General features: G+C 44.1%; 3 non-coding genes across 3 annotated transcripts; all 3 read left to right on the top strand.

Moving 5' to 3' along the window:
* The first annotated feature begins 215 nt into the window (after nucleotides 1-215).
* Nucleotides 216-297, top strand: TRNAS-AGA (transfer RNA serine (anticodon AGA)). The gene has a single exon. It is a non-coding gene; the product is annotated as a tRNA-Ser (tRNA).
* An 18,319-nt stretch (nucleotides 298-18,616) lies between these two features.
* TRNAQ-CUG (transfer RNA glutamine (anticodon CUG)) lies at nucleotides 18,617-18,688 on the top strand. Its single transcript has one exon. It is a non-coding gene; the product is annotated as a tRNA-Gln (tRNA).
* Nucleotides 18,689-19,591: 903 nt separating this feature from the next.
* On the top strand, nucleotides 19,592-19,673 carry TRNAS-AGA (transfer RNA serine (anticodon AGA)). The gene has a single exon. It is a non-coding gene; the product is annotated as a tRNA-Ser (tRNA).
* The last annotated feature ends 3,486 nt before the right edge of the window (nucleotides 19,674-23,159 follow it).

Genomic DNA, 23,159 nt, shown 5'->3' with positions numbered 1-23,159 from the left:
AATCCGCCTTATGAATTTTAATAAACCTTGAACTGTAAAAGGTTTCAATTGATGATACCTTTAAATCAGATTTTTACATTTCAGTGAGGCCTGGAATTTTCTTTCCAATTGAAATCTTCCATTTTCTGAAATGTCTTCCAGAAGGATAATCACTGATATTGATCATGGTGCTCTAAGAATAGGTGTGAAACTCATAAGTATGAAACAGCACCTGAGTAGTTGTGGCCGAGTGGTTAAGGCGATGGACTAGAAATCCATTGGGGTCTACCTGCGTAGGTTCAAATCCTGCCAACTATGTTAAACTTCATGTAATGTTTCGACAAATTATCTGTGTAGATTAATTTCCACATTCCCAAGTCTATCCCCCACAGAAATGGTCTGTAATCTATGGATTGTATTTGTAGAACCAGCTTAACAGCATGTGTAGATCTTCTTTTGATTAGACAGCCTGGTGCGATGTCACTTGTGCATCACACCACCAATCAAACAAAGCTCAGAGGGTGCCATCAGGTATGTGGTGCAAATCCTCCTTTTTTCCAGTGAACACAGTTCACTGCCGTGAATGATGGACTGGGATATGAACTTTGATTTGCACCAACTCTACTTGAATTATCTTTCCGATGGAACCTTTTAGCACACCATGAAAAATCTTTAGTGACTTCTGGATGAGCAGAAGTTTTGCAATTTCTTTTTTTCTCACCCTTTTTCCAGCTAATAGATCCAGCACGTTAATTATTAGCCAGATTTCATCAACATTTTAAAACTGTCCTTGTTGTGATATCATGGAACTTTAAGCACACTTGTGGAATAAAAAGGGAGGAGATATTAATTTACCAATGTGCATTAGATATACATTTGCGGAAAAGCTTTAGAACCAGTTGTCATCATAATTAGAGATGAGCGTTGTTCGATTCGAACTGGTCGCCAATCTCAAATTCGAGCTGTTTTGGGCAGTGTTCGGGCAATTCGGCGAACCTGAACGATTTGAGAAAAATTCGGCTGTTCGAGGTTATGTTCGATAACTGTTCGTGCACCAAAATCATAACTGGATTTTTTCTCAGTAATGATGAAAATTAATGTTAATACGCAGTTTGAGTGTACAGCGGGCCGGGGGGAGGGGCAGGGGATGGATCTCTGCAGGAATAATGAAGATTTTCATTTTTTTTTCTCTTTCCCGCATTTACAGTGGGGAGGTGCAATCTGTCAGCATATCAGCAGCGCACACACGGAGCGAAGTGCTTTTTTTCACACAAGCAAGGGCATGTGTCATTGGCAGTGTATGTCACATGTCCTTGCCCTATAAGACCCAGCCATTTTCCCCATCGCCACCATTTTCTCACTGCTGCAGCTGCGTGTTAGACGGCACCGCTGTTGCTATGTGCGCTATACCTTGATAATTTCAACACAATTTTTGCACAAATCTACAGATAGCTTGGGAGTAGGGAATAGTTGTGATTGCAGTCCTTTTAAGGACTAGGTTACAGCATTTCCTACGACTTTTATCAGGCTGGTCTGTGCTCTTAAATAGATAGGTTGTGAGAGTAAAGACTAATTGTAATTGCAGTCCTTTTCAGGACTAAGTTACATCAGTTCCTATCAGTTTTTGCCAGGCAGGTCTGTGCCAGTGCTGTGCAAGTTTTTTTCACAGCATTTGACTGAATCTAGCAAAGCTAATCCTTTTTGGCCTGTGTTAGTCAGTGGAGTAGCCTATCTGTGTTGCAAGATACACCACCTGTGTATAGAATACCAATTTTTTTACTACACCTAGTGAAGAAAAACCTTTTGGGCATAGCATCATTCTATTAGTCCATCTATACTGACCTCCATAAGGTTGCAAATTGAATATAATTTTTTTCTGCATCTAGCTCTGAAAAAATATTTGTCCTTCTAGCAGTGTGTGGGACTTGTTCTACTAGTCCATCTATACTGACCTCCATCAGGTTGCAAACTGAATATAATTTTTTTCTGCATCTACCTCTGAAAAAATATTTGGCTTCTAGCAGTGTGTGGGACTTGTTTTATTAGTCCATCTATACTGACCTCCATCAGGTTGCAAATTAAAAATAATTTTTATCTGCATCTAGCTCTGAAAAAATATTTGGCCTTCTAGCAGTATGTGTGACTTGTTCTGTTAGTCCATCTATACTGACCTCCATCAGGTTGCAAACTAAATATAATTTTTTTCTACATCTACCTCTGAAAAAATATTTGGGCTTCTAGCAGTGTGTGGGACTTGTTCTATTAGTCCATCTATACTGACCTCCATCAGGTTGCAAATTAAAAATATTCTTTTGTCTGCATCTAGCTCTGAAAAAATATTTGGCCTTCTAGCAGTGTGTGGGACTTGGTCTATTAGTCCATCTATACTGACCTCCATCAGGTTGCAAATTGAATATAATTTTTTTCTGCATCTAGCTCTGAAAAAATATTTGTCCTTCTAGCAGTGTGTGGGACTTGTTCTACTAGTCCATCTATACTGACCTCCATCAGGTTGCAAATTCAAAATAATTTTTTGTCTGCATCTAGCTGTGAAAAAATATTTGGCCTTCTCACAGTTCTTATTATCCAGACCACTTCTGCAGGTAACGGCTGCCCACGTCGTACTGTGCTCACCAGGTGAGGGGCTCAGACAACTCCCAGATAACTTTGGAGCGCTTCACAGGACCCCCTTTGTGTGTCCTTTGTCTGGCCTTTCTTACCAACCCTTCTGTCCGGCTGCCTCGGGCCTCCTCTTGGTAAACTTGGCGCCAGTTTCCCTGACCCTATGTGGTGCCTTCCTAGTGGATGTAGTGAGGGGCTGCGCCACATAAAATGTCACAGCCTCCGGTTTCTAGCTGATGGTCGTTTCCCGCCTCCACTAGTTTCGGGAACCGGTCTCCCCCTTTTGCCTGACCCCTCCACGCAGGTGGATTCGGGCGTGCGGTGGCGACTCGCCCATCCGCACCCCTGGTATCCCTTCGTTCCTCGATCCTGGAGCCTTCTCTGCTCCTCTTCCTTTTTTTCCCTCTTCCAGGCCTGGGCCTCTGTTACTAGGCCCGCCTCCGGAGCAGAGCTCATGCAGAGCCCCTGCTCCCTGTCACTTCTGCTCAGACTTCTCTGCACTGAACTAAGATGGTGCCCACCTTTTATACTCCCTTCTCAATGCACCCAGGAACTGCTTACTCCCTGCTCCTGCACTACTGGGTTCCCCTTCCTCAGTGTTCCCTCCCCCCACTCCAGATAGGGACAGGGACTGTCGTGCCCATCTCAGGGGCATATTGGTCGCCCTGCCCCACGGCAATGTGGTGTAATGCATGCAGGTGTCGGGTCCTGATCCACACTCCATCCTTACCTGAGAGTGAGATATCACACCTCTGGGTGAGGTGCAATACCTCTGTAGAAACCGAGCCCTCAGGGTGCTACAGTTCCATTTATCTTCAGCCTAGGTGACGTATTGCGATACAGGGCCGTGATTTTGGCTATAAAAGGGTCCCCTAGACCCCTACCCCAAGCTTTTTAAGAGAATAATATATGGCGTGCCAGGAGACTCTATGGAATGCTTTCTCAGCATCCAACGAGAGTATCTAATTACAAATTTTTAACTGCATCTAGCCCAGGAAATACATTGTGCCTTGTAGCAGTGTCTGCTAGTCAGCGGATTATCGGGCTGTTAAGTAAGCTACACCACCTGTAGTTTGGACACTTAATTTTATCAAAGGAAATGCTTCGGGACCACGGGATACTCAGTGAAGAGCATCAGGAGGCACCCCAAGGCATAGGGGCTGGGACTGGCGGTAGGATGCCTTGCGGTGGACAGCCGAGCTCGATCCTTATAAAAGCTTTTTAACTGCAGCAGCTTTAGTGGACGCAACTGGAGCTGGAATTACGCGGCTGCTGGCATGAGACTTGCCCTTCAATAGATCCTTGTAAAAGGATTTAAATAGAGATGAGCGTTGTTCTACTCGAACTGTTCGCCAATCTCAAATTCGAGCTGTTTTGGGCGGTGTTCGAGCCGTTCGGCGAACACGAACAATTTGAGAAAAATTTGGCTGTTCGAGGTTATGTTCGATAACTGTTCGTGCACCAAAATCATAACTGAATTTTTTCTCAGTAATGATGAAAATTAATGTTAATACGCAGTTTGAGTGTACAGTGGGGTGGGGGGAGGGGCAGGGGATGGATCTCTGCAGGAACAATGAAGATCTCCATTTTTTTTTCTCTTTCCCGCATTTACAGTGGGGAGGTGCAATCTGTCAGCCTATCAGCAGCGCACACACGGAGCGAAATGCTTTTTTTCACACAAGCAAGGGCATGTGTCATTGGCAGTGTATGTCACATGTCCTTGCCCTATAAGACCAAGCCATTTTCCCCGTCGCCACCATTTTCTCACTGCTGCAGCTGCGTGTTAGACGGCACCGCTGTTGCTGTGTGCGCTATACCTTGTTAATTTCAAGCCAATTTTCGCACAAATATACAGATAGCTTGGGAGTAGGGAATAGTTGTGATTGCAGTCCTTTTAAGGACTAGGTTGCAGCATTTCCTACGACTTTTATCAGGGAGGTCTGTGCTCTTAAATAGATCGGTTGTGGGAGTAAAGACTAATTGTAATTGCAGTCCTTTTCAGGACTAGGTTACATGAGTTCCTATCAGTTTTTGCCAGGCAGGTCTGTGCCAGTGCTGTGCAAGTTTTTTTCACAGCATTTGGCTGAATCTAGCAAAGCTAATCCTTTTTGGCCTATTGCAGCGTGTGTTAGTCAGTGGAGTAGCCTATCTGTGATGCAAGATATACCACCTGTGTATAGAATACCAATTTTTTTACTGCACCTAGTGAAGTAAAATCTTTTGGGCATAGCATCATTCTATTAGTCCATCTATACTGACCTCCATCAGGTTGCAAATTAAAACTAATTTTTTTCTGCATCTACAGTTCCTCTGAAAAAATATTTGGGCTTCTAGCAGTGTGTGGGACTTGTTCTATTAGTCCATCTATACTGACCTCCATCAGGTTGCAAACTGAATATATTTTTTTCTGCATCTACCTCTGAAAAAATATTGGGCTTCTAGCTGTGTGTGGGTCTTGTTCTATTAATCCATCTATACTGACCTCCATCAGGTTGCAAACTGAATATATTTTTTTCTGCATCTACCTCTGAAAAAATATTTGGCCTTCTAGTAGTGTGTCGGACTTTCTCTATTAGTCCATCTATACTGACCTCCATCAGGTTGCAAATGAAAACTAATTTTTATCTGCATCTACAGTACCTCTGAAAAAATATTTGGGCTTCTAGCAGTGTGTGGGACTTGTTCTATTAGTCCATCTATACTGACCTCCATCAGGTTGCAAACTGAATATAGTTTTTTCTGCATCTACCTCTGAAAAAATATTGGGCTTCTAGCTGTGTGTGGGTCTTGTTCTATTAATCCATCTATACTGACCTCCATCAGGTTGCAAACTGAATATATTTTTTTCTGCATCTACCTCTGAAAAAATATTTGGCCTTCTAGTAGTGTGTCGGACTTTCTCTATTAGTCCATCTATACTGACCTCCATCAGGTTGCAAATTAAAACTAATTTTTATCTGCATCTACAGTACCTCTGAAAAAATATTTGGGCTTCTAGCAGTGTGTGGGACTTGTTCTATTAGTCCATCTATACTGACCTCCATCAGCTTGCAAACTGAATATAGTTTTTTCTGCATCTACCTCTGAAAAAATATTGGGCTTCTAGCTGTGTGTGGATCTTGTTCTATTAATCCATCTATACTGACCTCCATCAGGTTGCAAACTGAATATATTTTTTTCTGCATCTACCTCTGAAAAAATATTTGGCCTTCTAGTAGTGTGTCGGACTTTCTCTATTAGTCCATCTATACTGACCTCCATCAGGTTGCAAACTGAATATAATTTTTTTCTGCATCTAGCTCTGAAAAAATATTTGGCCTTCTAGTAGTGAGTCGGACTTTCTCTATTAGTCCATCTATACTGACCTCCATCAGGTTGCAAATTAAAACTAATTTTTATCTGCATCTACAGTACCTCTGAAAAAATATTTGGGCTTCTAGCAGTGTGTGGGACTTGTTCTATTAGTCCATCTATACTGACCTCCATCAGGTTGCAAACTGAATATAGTTTTTTCTGCATCTACCTCTGAAAAAATATTGGGCTTCTAGCTGTGTGTGGGTCTTGTTCTATTAATCCATCTATACTGACCTCCATCAGGTTGCAAACTGAATATATTTTTTTCTGCATCTACCTCTGAAAAAATATTTGGCCTTCTAGTAGTGTGTCGGACTTTCTCTATTAGTCCATCTATACTGACCTCCATCCGGTTGCAAACTGAATATAATTTTTTTCTGCATCTAGCTCTGAAAAAATATTTGGCCTTCTAGTAGTGTGTCGGACTTTCTCTATTAGTCCATCTATACTGACCTCCATCAGGTTGCAAATGAAAACTAATTTTTATCTGCATCTACAGTACCTCTGAAAAAATATTTGGGCTTCTAGCAGTGTGTGGGACTTGTTCTATTAGTCCATCTATACTGACCTCCATCAGGTTGCAAACTGAATATATTTTTTTCTGCATCTACCTCTGAAAAAATATTGGGCTTCTAGCTGTGTGTGGGTCTTGTTCTATTAATCCATCTATACTGACCTCCATCAGGTTGCAAACTGAATATATTTTTTTCTGCATCTACCTCTGAAAAAATATTTGGCCTTTTAGTAGTGTGTCGGACTTTCTCTATTAGTCCATCTATACTGACCTCCATCAGGTTGCAAATTAAAACTAATTTTTATCTGCATCTACAGTACCTCTGAAAAAATATTTGGGCTTCTAGCAGTGTGTGGGACTTGTTCTAATAGTCAATCTATACTGACCTCCATCAGGTTGCAAACTGAATATAGTTTTTTCTGCATCTACCTCTGAAAAAATATTGGGCTTCTAGCTGTGTGTGGGTCTTGTTCTATTAATCCATCTATACTGACCTCCATCAGGTTGCAAACTGAATATATTTTTTTCTGCATCTACCTCTGAAAAAATATTTGGCCTTCTAGTAGTGTGTCGGACATTCTCTATTAGTCCATCTATACTGACCTCCATCAAGTTGCAAACTGAATATAATTTTTTTCTGCATCTAGCTCTGAAAAAATATTTGGCCTTCTAGTAGTGTGTCGGACTTTCTCTATTAGTCCATCTATACTGACCTCCATCAGGTTGCAAATTAAAACTAATTTTTATCTGCATCTACAGTACCTCTGAAAAAATATTTGGGCTTCTAGCAGTGTGTGGGACTTGTTCTATTAGTCCATCTATACTGACCTCCATCAGGTTGCAAACTGAATATAGTTTTTTCTGCATCTACCTCTGAAAAAATATTGGGCTTCTAGCTGTGTGTGGGTCTTGTTCTATTAAACCATCTATACTGACCTCCATCAGGTTGCAAACTGAATATATTTTTTTCTGCATCTACCTCTGAAAAAATATTTGGCTTTCTAGTAGTGTGTCGGACTTTCTCTATTAGTCCATCTATACTGACCTCCATCAGGTTGCAAACTGAATATAATTTTTTCTGCATCTAGCCCTGAAAAAATATTTGGCCTTCTAGTAGTGTGTCGGACTTTCTCTATTAGTCCATCTATACTGACCTCCATCAGGTTGCAAATTAAAACTAATTTTTATCTGCATCTACAGTACCTCTGAAAACATATTTGGGCTTCTAGCTGTGTGTGGGACTTGTTGTATTAGTCCATCTATACTGACCTCCATCAGGTTGCAAACTGAATATATTTTTTTCTGCATCTACCTCTGAAAAAATATTTGGCCTTCTAGTAGTGTGTCGGACTTTCTCTATTAGTCCATCTATACTGACCTCCATCAGGTTGCAAATTAAAAATAATTTTTATCTGCATCTACAGTACCTCTGAAAAAATATTTGGGCTTCTAGCTGTGTGCGGGACTTGTTGTATTAGTCCATCTATACTGACCTCCATCAGGTTGCAAACTGAATATATTTTTTTCTGCATCTACCTCTGAAAAAATATTTGGCCTTCTAGTAGTGTGTCGGACTTTCTCTATTAGTCCATCTATACTGACCTCCATCAGGTTGCAAATTCAAAATAATTTTTTTCTGCATCTAACCCAGCCAATAGTTTTGGCCTAATACCACAGTTTGGCCACTCAGCTCTGCTCGGTTACCATCCATTGTTTTTTTGTGCAAACAACTCCAGAGTTGTGAATTAGTTAACCACCAAAATGAGTGGAAAAAGGCCTGCTGCTGGTGAAAAGGGGAATAGGCGTGTTGGGAAGGGGAAAAAAGGTTGTGTCCGTGGGGTAGGTGTTAAAGCAACAGTAACATCTGCAGAAGAAAGACCATCTTCCAGCCAAACTAAAATGTCTACTTCTTTTAGCGGACAATGTGATAAGATCCCTTTCTTACGGCCACGCCAATCGCTACAAATTCCAGATGAGGCACAAAAACAGCAGGTGCTTCAACGGATATCAAGTGTTCCTTTAAGTGGGCTCTCCTCCACATCAACTTCAACATCACAAATACTCCAGTCCTCAAAGGTGTCACCCAAATCGCACTTGCTTCCTCACAGCTCCCAAATCTCCAGCTGCCCATCTGAGTATGAGGTAGAACAGATGGTTGAGTCTGCAGAGCTGTTTACTCATACTATAGCCTGGGAATCAGAGGTCGACTCCAGCGCTTCTGTGAATCCAGACGAGGAAATGATCTGCACTGATGCCCAGAATCTTTATGAGTCGGATCCAGGACCAGACGCAGAAGGTTCTGACCATAATGTAGACCCTCATTCCCAAACTGTAACTCCTGTTGGTGGAGACAATGAGGAAGACGATGATAAGACTCAAATACCTGATTGGAGCGACAACTTTAGTTTTTTGTCAGGGCAGGAACAGGTTGGCTCTGAGGACGACGGGTGTGATAACGCACAGGGTGATGATGATGAGGTCGGAGATCCCACTTACTGTCAACCCACAGTCAGCCAAGAGATGAGGTCAGCAGAGGAGGTGGAGGAAGATGCTAGTGACGACGAGGTCAGGTTGCGCCTTCCTGGACAGAGACGTAGTACTGGAAGCACGTCAACAACTGCATCCTCAAACACAACTCTGCCTCTCACCACAAGTCGTGGTGGCTCTTCAGGTCGCATGGGTGCTAAGCCTTGCATAGCCTGGGCATTTTTTCAGATCGATAAAGATGACCCAACTCGTGTTATCTGTAACATTTGTCAGCAAAAGCTAAGTAGAGGCCAAAAAATACATAGTTTGAGTACTTCATGCATGAACCGGCACATGGACATGAAGCATAAGTTGCAGTGGGAAGCTCAGTGTGCTACAATGCGGCCTAGCCGGCCGGGCCAACCACCGTCTGCCATATCTTGTGCATCCGCGGCCTCTTCATCCTCTGTGACTGGGGGGACAGCAGTCACACCTGTTTTGGGGCGCAGACCTGCCACCTCTTTACCCGCAACAGCCAGCGTGATTGGCAGGTCATCATTTTCTTGGGAGGTGGTAACACCAGCTGGTGTTGAGCGCTGTCCGACATCGATAGCACCACCTTTGGATGAAGGCAACCTAACATGTCCGCCTGCATCTTCCTCACAGACCGGCAGTTTGCCGGTGACACCCTTATCAACCGCGTCTAAGCACAATAGCCAGCCCTCGGTCCCTCAGATGTGGACAAGTAAAAGACCATTTCCTCCTAGCCATGAGAAAGCTAAGAGGTTGAATTTCACCATCTGCAAGCTCTTGGCTACAGAAATGCTGCCTTTCCGCCTGGTGGACACAGAGGATTTTCGAAACCTTATGTCCGTCGCAGTGCCCCAGTACCAGAGGCCCAGTCGGCACTACTTCTCAAAGAAAGGTGTGCCTGCGCTCCACCAGCATGTCGCACACAACATCACCGCTTCTTTGAGAAACTCTGTGTGTGACAGGGTGCATTTCACCACAGACACTTGGACGAGTAGGCATGGACAGGGGCGTTACATGTCGCTGACTGGGCACTGGGTAACTATGGTGACAGCAGGACAAGGGGCTGCTGTCCAAGTCTTGCCGTCCCCACGAGTTGTGCGTCAATCCTCTTTATGTCAAAGTTCCTCCACTGCTTCTGCCTCCTCAACCTCCTCTCGGTCTTCCACCTGCACCCAAAGCCTGTCTGGTCATGCCACAAGCTTTCTAACTGCGCAGAAGGGATCCTGCACACCTCCTTACTATGCTGGCAGTAGGGCTCAACGTCATCAGGCGGTTTTTACATTGAAATGTCTGGGAAATGTGAGTCACACAGCTGAGGAGTTGTGGTCAGCTCTGGAGGACCAATTTCATGAATGGTTGTCTCCACTGGACCTGAAACCAGGGAAGGCCGTGTGCGACAATGCTGCAAACCTGGGTGCGGCCCTTCGCCGGGGCAATGTCACACACGTGCCTTGTATGGCTCACGTGTTGAACCTGGTTGTCCAGCAATTTTTAGCCCACTATCCCAGACTAGATGGCCTTCTGCAGAGGGCACGGTCGCTGTGTGCTCACTTACGCCGTTCGCATCCCGCAGCTCAGCGACTTACATCTCTACAGAAGTCGTTGGGCCTGCCACTTCACCGGCTAAAATGCGATGTGCCTACCCGGTGGAATTCAACTTTGCACATGTTGCAGCAACTGTGGCAGCACCGACAAACCCTGGTGCAATACGTTCTGACGTATAGCCTGGGCCAACGAGATTCAGAGGTGGGGCAAATCACGCTGGAGGAGTGGTCTCAGATCAGGGACCTATGCACCCTTCTGCACAGTTTTGAAATGGCGACGAAGATGTTTAGTGCTGACGATGCCATTATCAGCATGACTATTCCGGTGATTTACATGCTGGAGCACATGTTAAACAGAATTCGGAGTCAGGTGGTGGCACAAGAGGAGGTGGAGGAAGTAGAGGAGGAGGAGTTGTATGCGGAAGGGCTAACATCTGCAAGGTCCAGAAGGTCGGCAGCACCAAGGCGGCAGGCATGTGAGGGTGGGGGAGATGGTTTTACCAGGGCGCATGGTAGCAGCCAAACTAGTGAGGAAGGTGCAGGAGCCCAGGAAGAAGTGGAGGACGAACTGATGGAAGACTCATCAGATGAGGGAGACCTTGATCACATTTCTGTTGTGCGAGGTTGGGGGGAGAGGACAGAGGAAGGAAGCATGATTGTTACCTCGCCACCAACACAACAGGGACTTGGTGCTCCTGGATGCGCAACACACATGAGTGCCTTCTTGCTGCACTACCTGCAACATGACCCTCGAATTGTGAGAATTAGAAATAATCCTGACTACTGGGTTGCCACACTGTTAGATCCCCGGTACAAAAGTAAATTTGCAGAAATTATTCCTGCCATAGAAAGGGATGCACGCATGCAGGAGTATCAGCAGAGACTGTTGCAGAATCTTACATGTGCTTTTCCACAAAATACCAGTGGTGCACGTAGTGAATCTCACAGTTCCAACTTGCCAACCGTGGGACCGTCAAGTGTTCAGCACTCAAACCGTAACAGAACCACAGTATCTGCTGGTAACATCAATTTTGCGGAATCATTTCACCACTTTTTTAGCCCATCCTTTGCAAGGCCACAGGAGACAAGAAGTCTGACACATAGTCAACGCCTAGAGATGATGGTACAGGAGTATCTCCAAGTAAACATTGAAGCCACGACTGTGTCACTGGACCCCTGCTCTTTTTGGGCTTCCAATCTGGATAAATGGCCGGAGCTAGCCACTTACGCCTTGGAGATCTTGTCATGCCCCGCAGCCAGCGTTCTGTCTGAACGTGTGTTCAGCGCTGCTGGTGGTGTGCTGACAGATAAGCGCACGCGGCTCTCCACTGATAATGTAGACAGACTCACGTTCATAAAGATGAACAAATCATGGATCCGAAACGACTTTTCTACCCCTGTGTCATCCTGGGGAGAGTAAAAGCTTGATGATTGGTTAAAATCACCCTACCAAACATTTTAAGCTTTCAAATTACTAATCATGTTTATCTGTATCTTGACTGGAAAATAATTTGGGCTTTGTAGCAGTGTGCAGCACTGATCCTATTAGGCCATCTATAATAAGCTCCACCAGATTTAAAATTAAAAATAATTTTTAGCTGCATCTAGCCCGGAAAATAATTTTGGGGCTCCGAGATGCGCAAGACACATAAGTGCCTTCTTGCTGCACTACCTGCAGCATGACCCTCATATTGTCAGAATTCGAAGTAATCATGACTACTGGGTTGCCACACTCTTAGATCCCCCAAACTTTTCGATCAACCTTTTCATTTTAATAAAGACCAAAAAAATGGTCATTTTTGAAATTATAAGCATTAGCAGGTTGTTAGAAACTGAAATCAAACAGTTTTCAACTCAAAACTTTATTCTAGGTGATGTTACATTTTCACATAGGACCCCTTGTTCAAAAGGAGCTTCTGAACTCTCTCGTCCATTGAATTTGCCAGGTTTTGGATGGTTTCTGCTTCAATTGTTTTGCATGAGGACAGAATACCCTCCCAGAGCTGTTGCTTAGATGTGAACTGCCTCCCGCCATCATAGACACTCCTTTTAATGATGCTCCAAAGGTTCTGAATGGGGTAGAGGTCAGGGGAGCATGGGGGTCACACCATAAGTTTGTCCCCTTTTATGCCCATATCAGCCAGAGATGCAGATGTTTTATGTGCAGCATGAGATGGTGCATTATCATGCAGAAAAATGATCTTGCTGTGAAATACACGGTTCTTCTTCTTGAACCATGGCAGGAAGTGCTGTTTGAGAAAATCCACATACATTATGGAGTTCATCTTTAGCGCCTTCAGGGATCCTAAAGGGGCCGACAATCTCTCTCCCCATGATTCCAGCCCAAAACATTACTCCACCTCCTCCTTGTTGGCGCTGTAGCCGTGTTTGCGTGGGGTGTCCATCAACCAGCCATCCTCCACTCCATCCATCTGGACCATCGAGCGCTGCACGGCACTCATCCGTGAACAAAACAGTTTTGAAATCAGTCTTCATGTAATGTTTGGCCCACTGGAGCCGTTTCTGCTTGTGTGAAGTGGATAGAGGAGGTCGACAGGATGGCGTATGCACAGCTGCAAACCTCTGAAGGACCCTGCATCTTGTTGTTCGGGGGACGTTGGAGGCACAAGCAGCTTCAAAAACTTGTCTGCTGCTATGACAAGGCTTTTTTGCCGCTGCTCTTTCAACCTGACGTAATTGCCTGTAGGAAAGAGTCCTCAATTTGCCCTTATCAGCACGCACACGTGTGTACTGTGAATCAGCTACATACTTCTTGATTGCCAAGACACTTCATCCTGATCATCGCACAATGTTGATTGTAGTCATGCCTTGACCTAAACACTCCACAATTTGTTGCTTCTCAGCAGCCGACACATCCTTTTTCTTTCCCATTTTGGCAGAAAATGTAGGCTGCTAAATAATGTGAGAGAGCCTTCTTAAGTAGTCTTGCCTTTCATTGGACACACCTGCCAAACTAATTAGCACAGGTGTCTGCAATTGCTTACAGTGATATAAAGAGCCCTGACACACATCACCATCAATGAGTTTAACTGACAAACAAATTCTTCCCTTATCACTCCTAAACACTTTTTGCATAATAATTTGGAACGCGGTGTACATGTGCTTTTCCACAAAACACCAGCGGTTCACGTAATGAATCTTACAGTTCTAACTTGCCAACCGTGGTCTGTATGGAATTGTTCAATAAAGGGCCCAAAATTAAGATAACATAGATGGGAGAGGTCTCTATGAATAGGAATTCCTAAGTATTTGATACCCTGTGAGGGCCAGGCAAAGGGAAAGTTGGACTGGATGGAATCCTATATGGATTTGGGGAGGGAGACATCGAGGGCCTCAGACTTCGCTGCATTGATTTTAAAATTTTACCATGTAACAAAGTGATCTATTTCAGCCATAACAGCATGGATGGATATATGTGATTGAGTGATATATACTAGGACATCATCAGCAAATAGAGAGCACTTGTACTCGGTGCCTCCCACCTCAATCCACCTAATATTGGGGTTATGGCGAATTGATGAGAGCAGGTGCTCCGTCACTAGGATGTATAAGAGAGGGGACAGAGGACATCCCTGCCTTGTCCCATTGGTGATTGTGAAAGGTGATGAAAATGTTCTGACGCACCCCCTGGGCCTTGGGACACCCGGAGCCGGACGCTTTTTGGTGGATGCTGGTGGTTGTAGTCTTCGTGGCGGCGACCCGGTTCCATGGCTCAGGGCGGTCAAACCAGTGGCGGAACTATTTATGTGGTTTTGATGTTTAAATGTCCGACTACGCCACCTGTGGATTGCGGTCAGAGTGAACCGCCGCTACAGGGCAGACCGCTGAGGCTGGTGTTGTGGGTGCAGCAGAGCGTAGCATAACTCCCCACGGGAGGAGTATAGCCTCAGGCCAGTGTATGCGGAGGATGGGGGTGATGGTGCAGGGCAGCAGCAGTAACGACACGGATTCAGTGATGCAGCCCAGGGCCTTTACTCACAGTTCTTATTATCCAGACCACGTCTGCAGGTAACGGCTGCCCACGTCGTACTGTGCTCACCAGGTGAGGGGCTCAGACAACTCCCAGATAACTTTGGAGCACTTCACAGGACCCCCTTTGTGTGTCCTTTGTCTGGCCTTTCTTACCAACACTTCTGTCCGGCTGCCTCGGGCCTCCTCTTGGTAAACTTGGCGCCAGTTTCCCTGACCCTATGTGGTGCCTTCCTAGCGGGTGTAGCGAGGGGCTGCGCCACATAAAATGTCAGAGCCTCCGGTTTCTAGCTGAGGGTCGTTTCCTGCCTCCACTAGTTCGGGGACCGGTCTCCCCCTTTGGCCTGACCCCTCCACGCAGGTGGATTCGGGCGTGCGGTGGCGACTCGCCCGTCCGCACCCCTGGGATCCCTTCATTCCTCATTCCTGGAGCCTTCTCCGCTCCTCTTCCTTCCTTCTCCCTCTTCCAGGCCTGGGCCTCAGTTACTAGGCCCGCCTCCGGAGCAGAGCTCATGCAGAGCCCCTGCTCCCTGCCACTTCTGCTCAGACTTCTCTGCACTGAACTAAGATGGTGCCCACCTTTTATACTCCCTTCTCAATGCACCCAGGAACTGCTTCCTCCCTGCTCCTGCACTACAGGGTTCCCCTTCCTCAGTGTTCCCTCCCCCCACTCCAGCCAGGGACAGGGAATGTCGTGCCCATCTCAGGGGCATATTGGTCGCCCTGCCCCACGGCAATGTGGTGTAATGCATGCAGGTGTCGGGTCCTGATCCACACTCCATCCTTACCTGAGAGTGAGATATCACACCTCTGGGTGAGGTGCAATACGTCTGTAGCAACCGAGCCCTCAGGGTGCTACAGTTCCATTTATCTTCAGCCTAGGTGACGTATTGCGATACAGGTCCGTGATTTTGGCTATAAAAGGGTCCCCTAGACCCCTACCCCAAGCTTTTTAAGAGAATAATATATGGCGTGCCAGGAGACTCTATGGAATGCTTTCTCAGCATCCAATGAGAGTATCTAATTACAAATTTTTAACTGCATCTAGCCCAGGAAATACTTTGTGCCTAGTAGCAGTGTCTGCTAGTCAGCGGATTATCCCGGCTGTTAAGCAAGCTACACCACGTGTAGTTTAGACACTTAATTTTTTCAAAGGAAATGCTTCGGGACCATGGGATACTCAGTGAAGAGCATCAGGAATCACCCCAAGGCATAGGGGCTGGGACTGGCAGTAGGATGCCTTGCGGTGGACAGCCGAGCTCGATCCTTATAAAAGCTTTTTAACTGCAGCAGCTTTAGTGGACGCTACTGGAGCTGGAATTACGCGGCTGCTGGCATGAGACTTGCCCTCCAATAGATCCTTGTAAATGGATTTAAAGTGTATTCATTCAAATTAGAGAGACAATTTAAATTAAAAAGCTTAGAGCTGCCTCCACCACAGGGGGGCTCGCTCGACCCACCAGCGGACAGGCACCAGTATTGGGAGAGGGGGGCTGGCCATCAGGGTTCACCGCGGCTCTGGCACAAACCCGGCGACACGGAGGTGGCACGGGCAGGAGCGGACTGGCCGTGTCGGCTTCTCACTTTTTGGATTTTAGAAGGGCATGACATGCCTATATCTGTGTCTCCCCCTCCTTTTACTCCTCCACCTCTTTTATTTTCGCATGACTATATGTACTTGTCACTTTTCCATGTGTTAGTTGTGTCTTCTGAGCAGTTTGTCAGCTTTTGGACACCTTTGAAGGTGTTTTCTATGTGTTTCTATGTGTTTTTGTTTGCCTGCCATTGGTTTTAACGGTGTTCGAAGGTGTTCGACGAACAGTTCGGCGAACACACGGGTGTTCGACGAACCGAACCGAACTCGAACACTACGGGGGTGGCTCAACACTAGATTTAAAGTGTATTCATTCAAATTAGAGACACAATTTAAATTAAAATGCTTAGAGTTGCCTCCACCACAGGGGGGCTCGCTCAACCCACCAGCGGACAGGCACCAGTTTTGGTAGAGGGGGGCTTGCAGTCAGGGTCCACCGCGGCTCTGGCACAAACCCGGCGACACGGAGGTGGCACGGGCAGGAACGGACTGGCCGTGTCGGCTTCTCACTTTTTGGATTTTAGAAGGGCATGACATGCCTATATCTGTGTCTCCCCCTCCTTTTGCTCCTCCACCTCTTTTCTTTTCGCATGACTATATGTACTTGTCACTTTTCCATGTGTTAGTTATGTCTTCTGAGCAGTTTGTCAGCTTTTGGACACCTTTGAAGGTGTTTTCTATGTGTTTCTATGTGTTTTTGTTTGCCTGCCATTGGTTTTAACGGTGTTCGAAGGTGTTCGACGAACAGTTTGGCGAACACAAGGGTGTTCGACGAACCGAACCGAACTCGAACACTTCGGAGGTGGCTCAACACTAATCATAATGCATGAATTTCCCAGGTTCCACTGAGATTAGAACTCAGATCACTGGATTAAGAGTGAATTTCTCACATTTCCACTATTTATTCTTTGTGCATAGCGGTTTTATCTTTTCTGCTCACACTCAATTTGCCAATGCACATGGTTTAACATAAAAAGAGAAAGTTAAAATCCACATGGCAAAAAGATCTATCTATCAAGAAAGTTTAACTCAAAAGTTAAACTTAACTTCATGAAGCAAAACTCATATCATCTATGTCACACCAAGCAATCGTACTCTATGACTTGTGCCAATGTTCGCATGACACTTTTTCTCGGTGGTTGAAACTGACCAGGATTTCAAGCCGAAACGGCCTCAAGAAACGACAGCGATTCTTTTCCTGAATCACCCTTTTAGTGCTTTCCAGCATTTTTGTAAACATAGTTTGGTGATGTTTTTCTAAGTATTGTTTTGGGCATCAAATGAGTTTGTTTAAGTTTCTTTTTTGCTCGCAAAATGCTGTGAACGTCACTCAGGAACCTTCCAGGGGTCTTTCTAACCTACTCATTGACTTGTATAGCAAGTATAAAGCAAGCAAAATGTACCTGAAAAATGATATGCTCACTTCTGTTAACCGCTTGGCGTTTTGGGAAACTTAATGAGGTTAAAAGACGCTCAATACCTGATCATATGAACAGCAAGTCTTTTTGCATGTAAATGAATCTGTTCAAAGTATTGAGCATTTTCTAAGCCTTTTTCAGGAGGTGTTTGGAACAAAGTCACTCTAAATCCGCCTTATGAATTTTAATAAACCTTGAACTGTAAAAGGTTCCAATTGATGATACCTTTAAATCAGATTTTTACATTTCAGTGAGGCCTGGAATTTTGTTTCCAATTGAAATCTTCCATTTTCTGAAATGTCTTCCAGAAGAATAATCACTGATATTGATCATGATTCTATAAGAAAAGGTGTGAAACTCATAAGAATGAAACAGTGTCTGAGTAGTTGTGGCCGAGTGGTTATCTGAGTAGATCAATTTCCACATTCCCAAGTCTATCCCCCACAGAAATAGTCTGTAATCTATGGATTGTATTTGCAGAACCAGCTTAACAGCATCTGTAGATCTTCTTTTGATTAGTCAGCCGGGTGAGATGTCACTTGTGCATCACACCACCAATCAAACAAAGCTCAGAGGGTGCCATCAGGTATGTGGTGCAAATCCTCCTTTTTTCCAGCGAACACAGACCACTGCCGTGGCTGATGGACTGGGATATGAACTTTGATTTGCACCAACTCTACTTGAATTATCTTTCCGATGGAACCTTTTAGCACACCATGAAAAATCTTTAGTGACTTCTGGATGAGCAGAAGTTTTGCAATTTCTTTTTTTCTCACCCTTTTTCCAGCTGATACATCCAGCACGCGAATTATTAGCCAGATTTCATCAACATTTTAAAACTGTCCTTGTTGTGATATCATGGAACTTTAAGCACACTTGTGGAATAAAAAGGGAGGAGATATTAATTTACCAATGTGTGTTAGATATACATTTGCGGAACAGCTTTAGAACCAGTTTTCATCATAATGCATGAATTTCCCAGGTTCCACTGAGATTAGAACTCAGATCACTGGATTAAGTGTTAATTTCTCACATTTCCACTATTTACACATGCTCTTTTACTGTTTTCAAAAGAAAATCCAGCCAGCTTCGTTGGTCATGTGGTTTCATCGTGTAATGGTTAGCACTCTGGACTCTGAATCCAGCGATCTGAGTTCAAATCTCAGTGGAACCTGAGAAATTCTTTGTGCATAGCGGTTTTATCTTTTCTGCTCACACTCAATTTGCCAATGCACATGGTTTAACATAAAAAGAGAAAGTTAAAATCCACATGGCAAAAAGATCTATCTATCAAGAAAGTTTAACTCAAAAGTTAAACTTGACTTCATGAAGCAAAACTCATATCATCTATGTCACACCAAGCAATCGTACTCTATGACTTGTGCCAATGTTCGCATAACACTTTTTCCAGGTGGTTGAAACTGACCAGGATTTCAAGCCGAAACGGCCTCAAGAAACATCAGCGATTCTTTTCCTGAATCACCCTTTTTAGTGTTTTCCAGCATTTTTGTAAACATAGTTTGGTGATGTTGTTCTAAGTATTGTTTTGGGCATCAAATGAGTTTGTTTAAGTTTCTTTTTTGCTCGCAAAATGCTGTGAACGTCACTCAGGAACCTTCTAGGGGTCTTTCTAACCTACTCATTGACTTGTATAGCAAGTATAAAGCAAGCAAAATATACCTGAAAAATGATATGCTCACTTCTGTTAACCGCTTGGCGTTTTGGGAAACTTAATGAGGTAAAAAGACGCTCAATACCTGATCATATGAACAGCAAGTCTTTTTGCATGGAAATGTATCTGTTCAAACTATTGAGCATTTTCAAAGCCTTTTTCAGGAGGTGTTTGGAACAAAGTCACTCTAAATCCGACTTATGAATTTTAATAAACCTTGAACTGTAAAAGGTTCCAATTGATGATACCTTTAAATCAGATTTTTACATTTCAGTGAGGCCTGGAATTTTGTTTCCAATTGAAATCTTCCATTTTCTGAAATGTCTTCCAGAAGGATAATCACTGATATTGATCATGGTGCTATAAGAAAAGGTGTGAAACTCATAAGAATAAAACAGTGTCTGAGTAGTTGTGGCCGAGTGGTTAAGGCGATGGACTAGAAATCCATTGGGGTCTTCCCGCGTAGGTTCAAATCCTGCCAACTATGTTTAACTTCATGTATGATTTTGACGAATTATCTGAGTAGATCAATTTCCACATTCCCAAGTCTATTCCCCACAGAAATGGTCTGTAATCTATGGATTGTATTTGTAGAACCAGCTTAATAGCATCTGTAAATCTTCTTTTGATTAGTCAGCCGGGTGAGATGTCAGTTGTGCATTACACCACCAATCAAACAAAGCTCAGAGGGTGCCATCAGGTATGTGGTGCAAATCCTCCTTTTTTCCAGCGAACACAGACCACTGCCGTGGCTGATGGACTGGGATATGAACTTTGATTTGCACCAACTCTACTTGAATTATCTTTCCGATGGAACCTTTTAGTACACCATGAAAAATCTTTTGTGACTTCTGGATGAGCAGAAGTTTTGCAATTTCTTTTTTTCTCACCCTTTTTCCAGCTGATAGATCCTGCACGCTAATAATTAGCCAGATTTCATCAACATTTTAAAACTGTCCTTGTTGTAATATCATGGAACTTTAAGCACACTTGTGGAATAAAAAGGGAGGAGATATTAATTTATTAATGTGTGTTAGATATACATTTGCGGAACAGCTTTAGAACCAGTTTTCATCATAATGCATGAATTCCCAGGTTCCACTGAGATTAGAACTCAGATCACTAGATTAAGAGTGAATTTCTCACATTTCCACTATTTGCACATGCTCTTTTACTGTTTTCCAAAGAAAATCCAGCCAGCTTCATTGGTCATGTCGTTCCGTGGTGTAATGGTTAGCACTCTGCACTCTGAATCCAGCGATCTGAGTACAAATCTCAGTGGAACCTGAGAAATTCTGTGTGCGTAGCAGTTTTATCTTTTCTGCTCACACTCAATTTGCCAATGCACATCGTTTAACATAAAAAGAGAAAGTTAAAATCCACATGGCAAAAAGATCTATCTATCAAGAAAGTTTAACTCAAAAGTTAAACTTGACTTCATGAAGCAAAACTCATCTAATCTATGTCACACCAAGCAATCGTACTCTATGACTTGTGCCAATGTTCGCATGACACTTTTTCCAGGTGGTTGAAACTGACCAGGATTTCAAGCCGAAAGGGCCTCAAGAAACGACAGCGATTCTTTTCCTGAATCACCCTTTTTAGTGTTTTCCAGCATTTTTGTAAACATAGATTGGTGATGTTTTTCTAAGTATTGTTTTGGGCATCAATTGAGTTTGTTTAAGTTTCTTTTTTGCTCGCAAAATGCTGTGAACGTCACTCAGGAATAGTGTTGAGCCACCCCCGTAGTGTTCGGGTTCGGTTCGGTTCGTCGAACACCGGGATGTTCGAGGAACTGTTCGTCGAACTGTTCGTCGAACACCTTAGAACACCGTCGAACACCGTTAAAACCAATGGCAGGCAAACAAAAACACATAGAAACACATAGAAAACACCTTCAAAGGTGTCCAAAAGCTGACAAACTGCTCAGAAGACGCTTTCTTTAAAAAAGCCGGCCTGCAATTCAGCAGCGGCATACACCGGTACCCGACAATTTAGACAAGAAGGAATAGAGCCTCACACATAGATTAGATAGATAGAAACATGTCAGTCACATATATATGAAGTACAGTGACAGTGTTGCTTACTGTACTTGTCATTTAGTGTAAAGGATTTATTAAAAAATATAATAGTGTTTTCATGCACTGTCTCTTTAAAAAAGCCGGCCGGCAATTCAGCATCTGTACCCGACAATTTATAACAGACAGAATAGAGCTTCACACATAGATTAGATAGATAGAAACATGCCAGTCACATATATATGAAGTACAGTGACAATGTTGCTTACTGTACTTGTCATTTAGTGTAAAGGATTTATTAAAAAAAATAATAGTGTTTTCATGCACCGTCTTTTTAAAAAAGCCGGCCGGCAATTCAGCATCTGTACCCGACAATTTATAACAGACAGAATAGAGCTTCACACATAGATTAGATAGATAGAAACATGTCAGTCACATATATATGAAGTACAGTGATAGTGTTGGTTACTGTACTTGTCATTTAGTATTAAAATAAAGGATTTATTATTAAAAAAAATTGGCGTGGGGTTCCCCTTAATTTTAGGCTCTAGCGGAGGTTAAGCAGACAGCTGGGGCAGATGTTTGAAGCCTGGGAAGGGGGTAATACCCACGGAGCTTCCCAGGCTACTAATATCAGCCCCCAGCTGAATACATAGCCTTTACTAGCTATTAAAATGGGGGACCCCCCCAAAAATATGACGTGGGGTCCCCCCTAATTTAATAGCTAGCAAAGGCTAGGCAGACAGCTTGGGGGCTGATATTAATAGCCCAGGAAGGGAGCCATGAATATTGGCCCCCTCCCAGGCTAGAAACACCAGCCGTCAGCCGCCCCAGAAATGGCGCATTCATAGGATGCGCCAATTCTGGCACTTAGCCTCGCTCTTCCATGCTGCCCTGTAGCGGTGGCAGGGGGTAATAGGGCTGGGGTTGATGTCAGCTTATAATGCCAGCTGACATCAAGCCCAGGTTAGTAATGGAGAGGCGTCTATAAGACACCCCCATTACTAACCCCATAGTCAAAGTTAAAAGAAAACACAAACACCCAGAATAAAGTCCTTTAATTGAAATAAAGACACAATCCTTTATTGTTCTAAATTAAACCATACTTACCATCACGCCCATTCCAGCTGAAGCCAACGATCTCCTGCAATAAAAGAAAAATAATAAAGCAACATCATCCTTACCTTTCCATGGTTCCCACGACAGTTTCAGCTCTGCTACATCGAGATGACAGGCTGGACCGCAGCAGAACGCTGCCATCCAGCCTGTCATCCCGCAGACACTGAGAAGCGCAGGCATGCTTGCGCTCTGCAGTGTCTGGCTGTGACGGCATAAAGATGAGACGAGTTCATGTCCAATGAACTCGGCGCACCTCATGCACGTCACTGACAGCGTGGGAAAATTCTCACGCTGAAGCGCTGAGTGCAGGAGAATTCTCCCACGCTGTCAGTGACGTGCATAAGGTGAGCTCATGTCCAATGAACTCAGCTCACCTCCTGCACGTCACTGACAGCGTGGGAGAATTCTCCTGCACTCAGCGCTTCAGCGTGAGAATTCTCCCACGCTGAAGCGCTGAGTGCAGGAGAATTTTCCCACGCTGTCATTGACGTGCATAAGGTGAGCCGAGTTCATTGGACATTAACTCGGCTCATCTGGATGTCCTCACAGAGAGACACTGTGGAGCGCAAGCAAGCCTGCGCTTCTCAGTGTCTGCGGGATGACAGGCTGGATTGCAGCGTTCTGCTGCGGTCCAGCCTGTCATCTCGATGTAGCAGAGCTGAAGCTGTCATGGGAACCATGGAAAGGTAAGGATGATGTTGCTTTATTATTTTTCTTTTATTTCAGGAGATCGTTGGCTTCAGCTGGAATGGGCGTGACGGTAAGTATGGTTTAATTTAGAACAATAAAGAATTGTGTGTTTATTTCAATTAAAGGACTTTTTTCTGGGTGTTGTG

The sequence above is a fragment of the Phyllobates terribilis genome, unplaced genomic scaffold (genome assembly GCF_046119375.1).
Source record: "Phyllobates terribilis strain yellow unplaced genomic scaffold, ASM4611937v1 Scaffold_13__5_contigs__length_258822181, whole genome shotgun sequence".
In the NCBI taxonomy this organism is placed as follows: domain Eukaryota; kingdom Metazoa; phylum Chordata; class Amphibia; order Anura; family Dendrobatidae; genus Phyllobates; species Phyllobates terribilis.
This window is presented reverse-complemented; position numbering and strand designations above follow the sequence as displayed.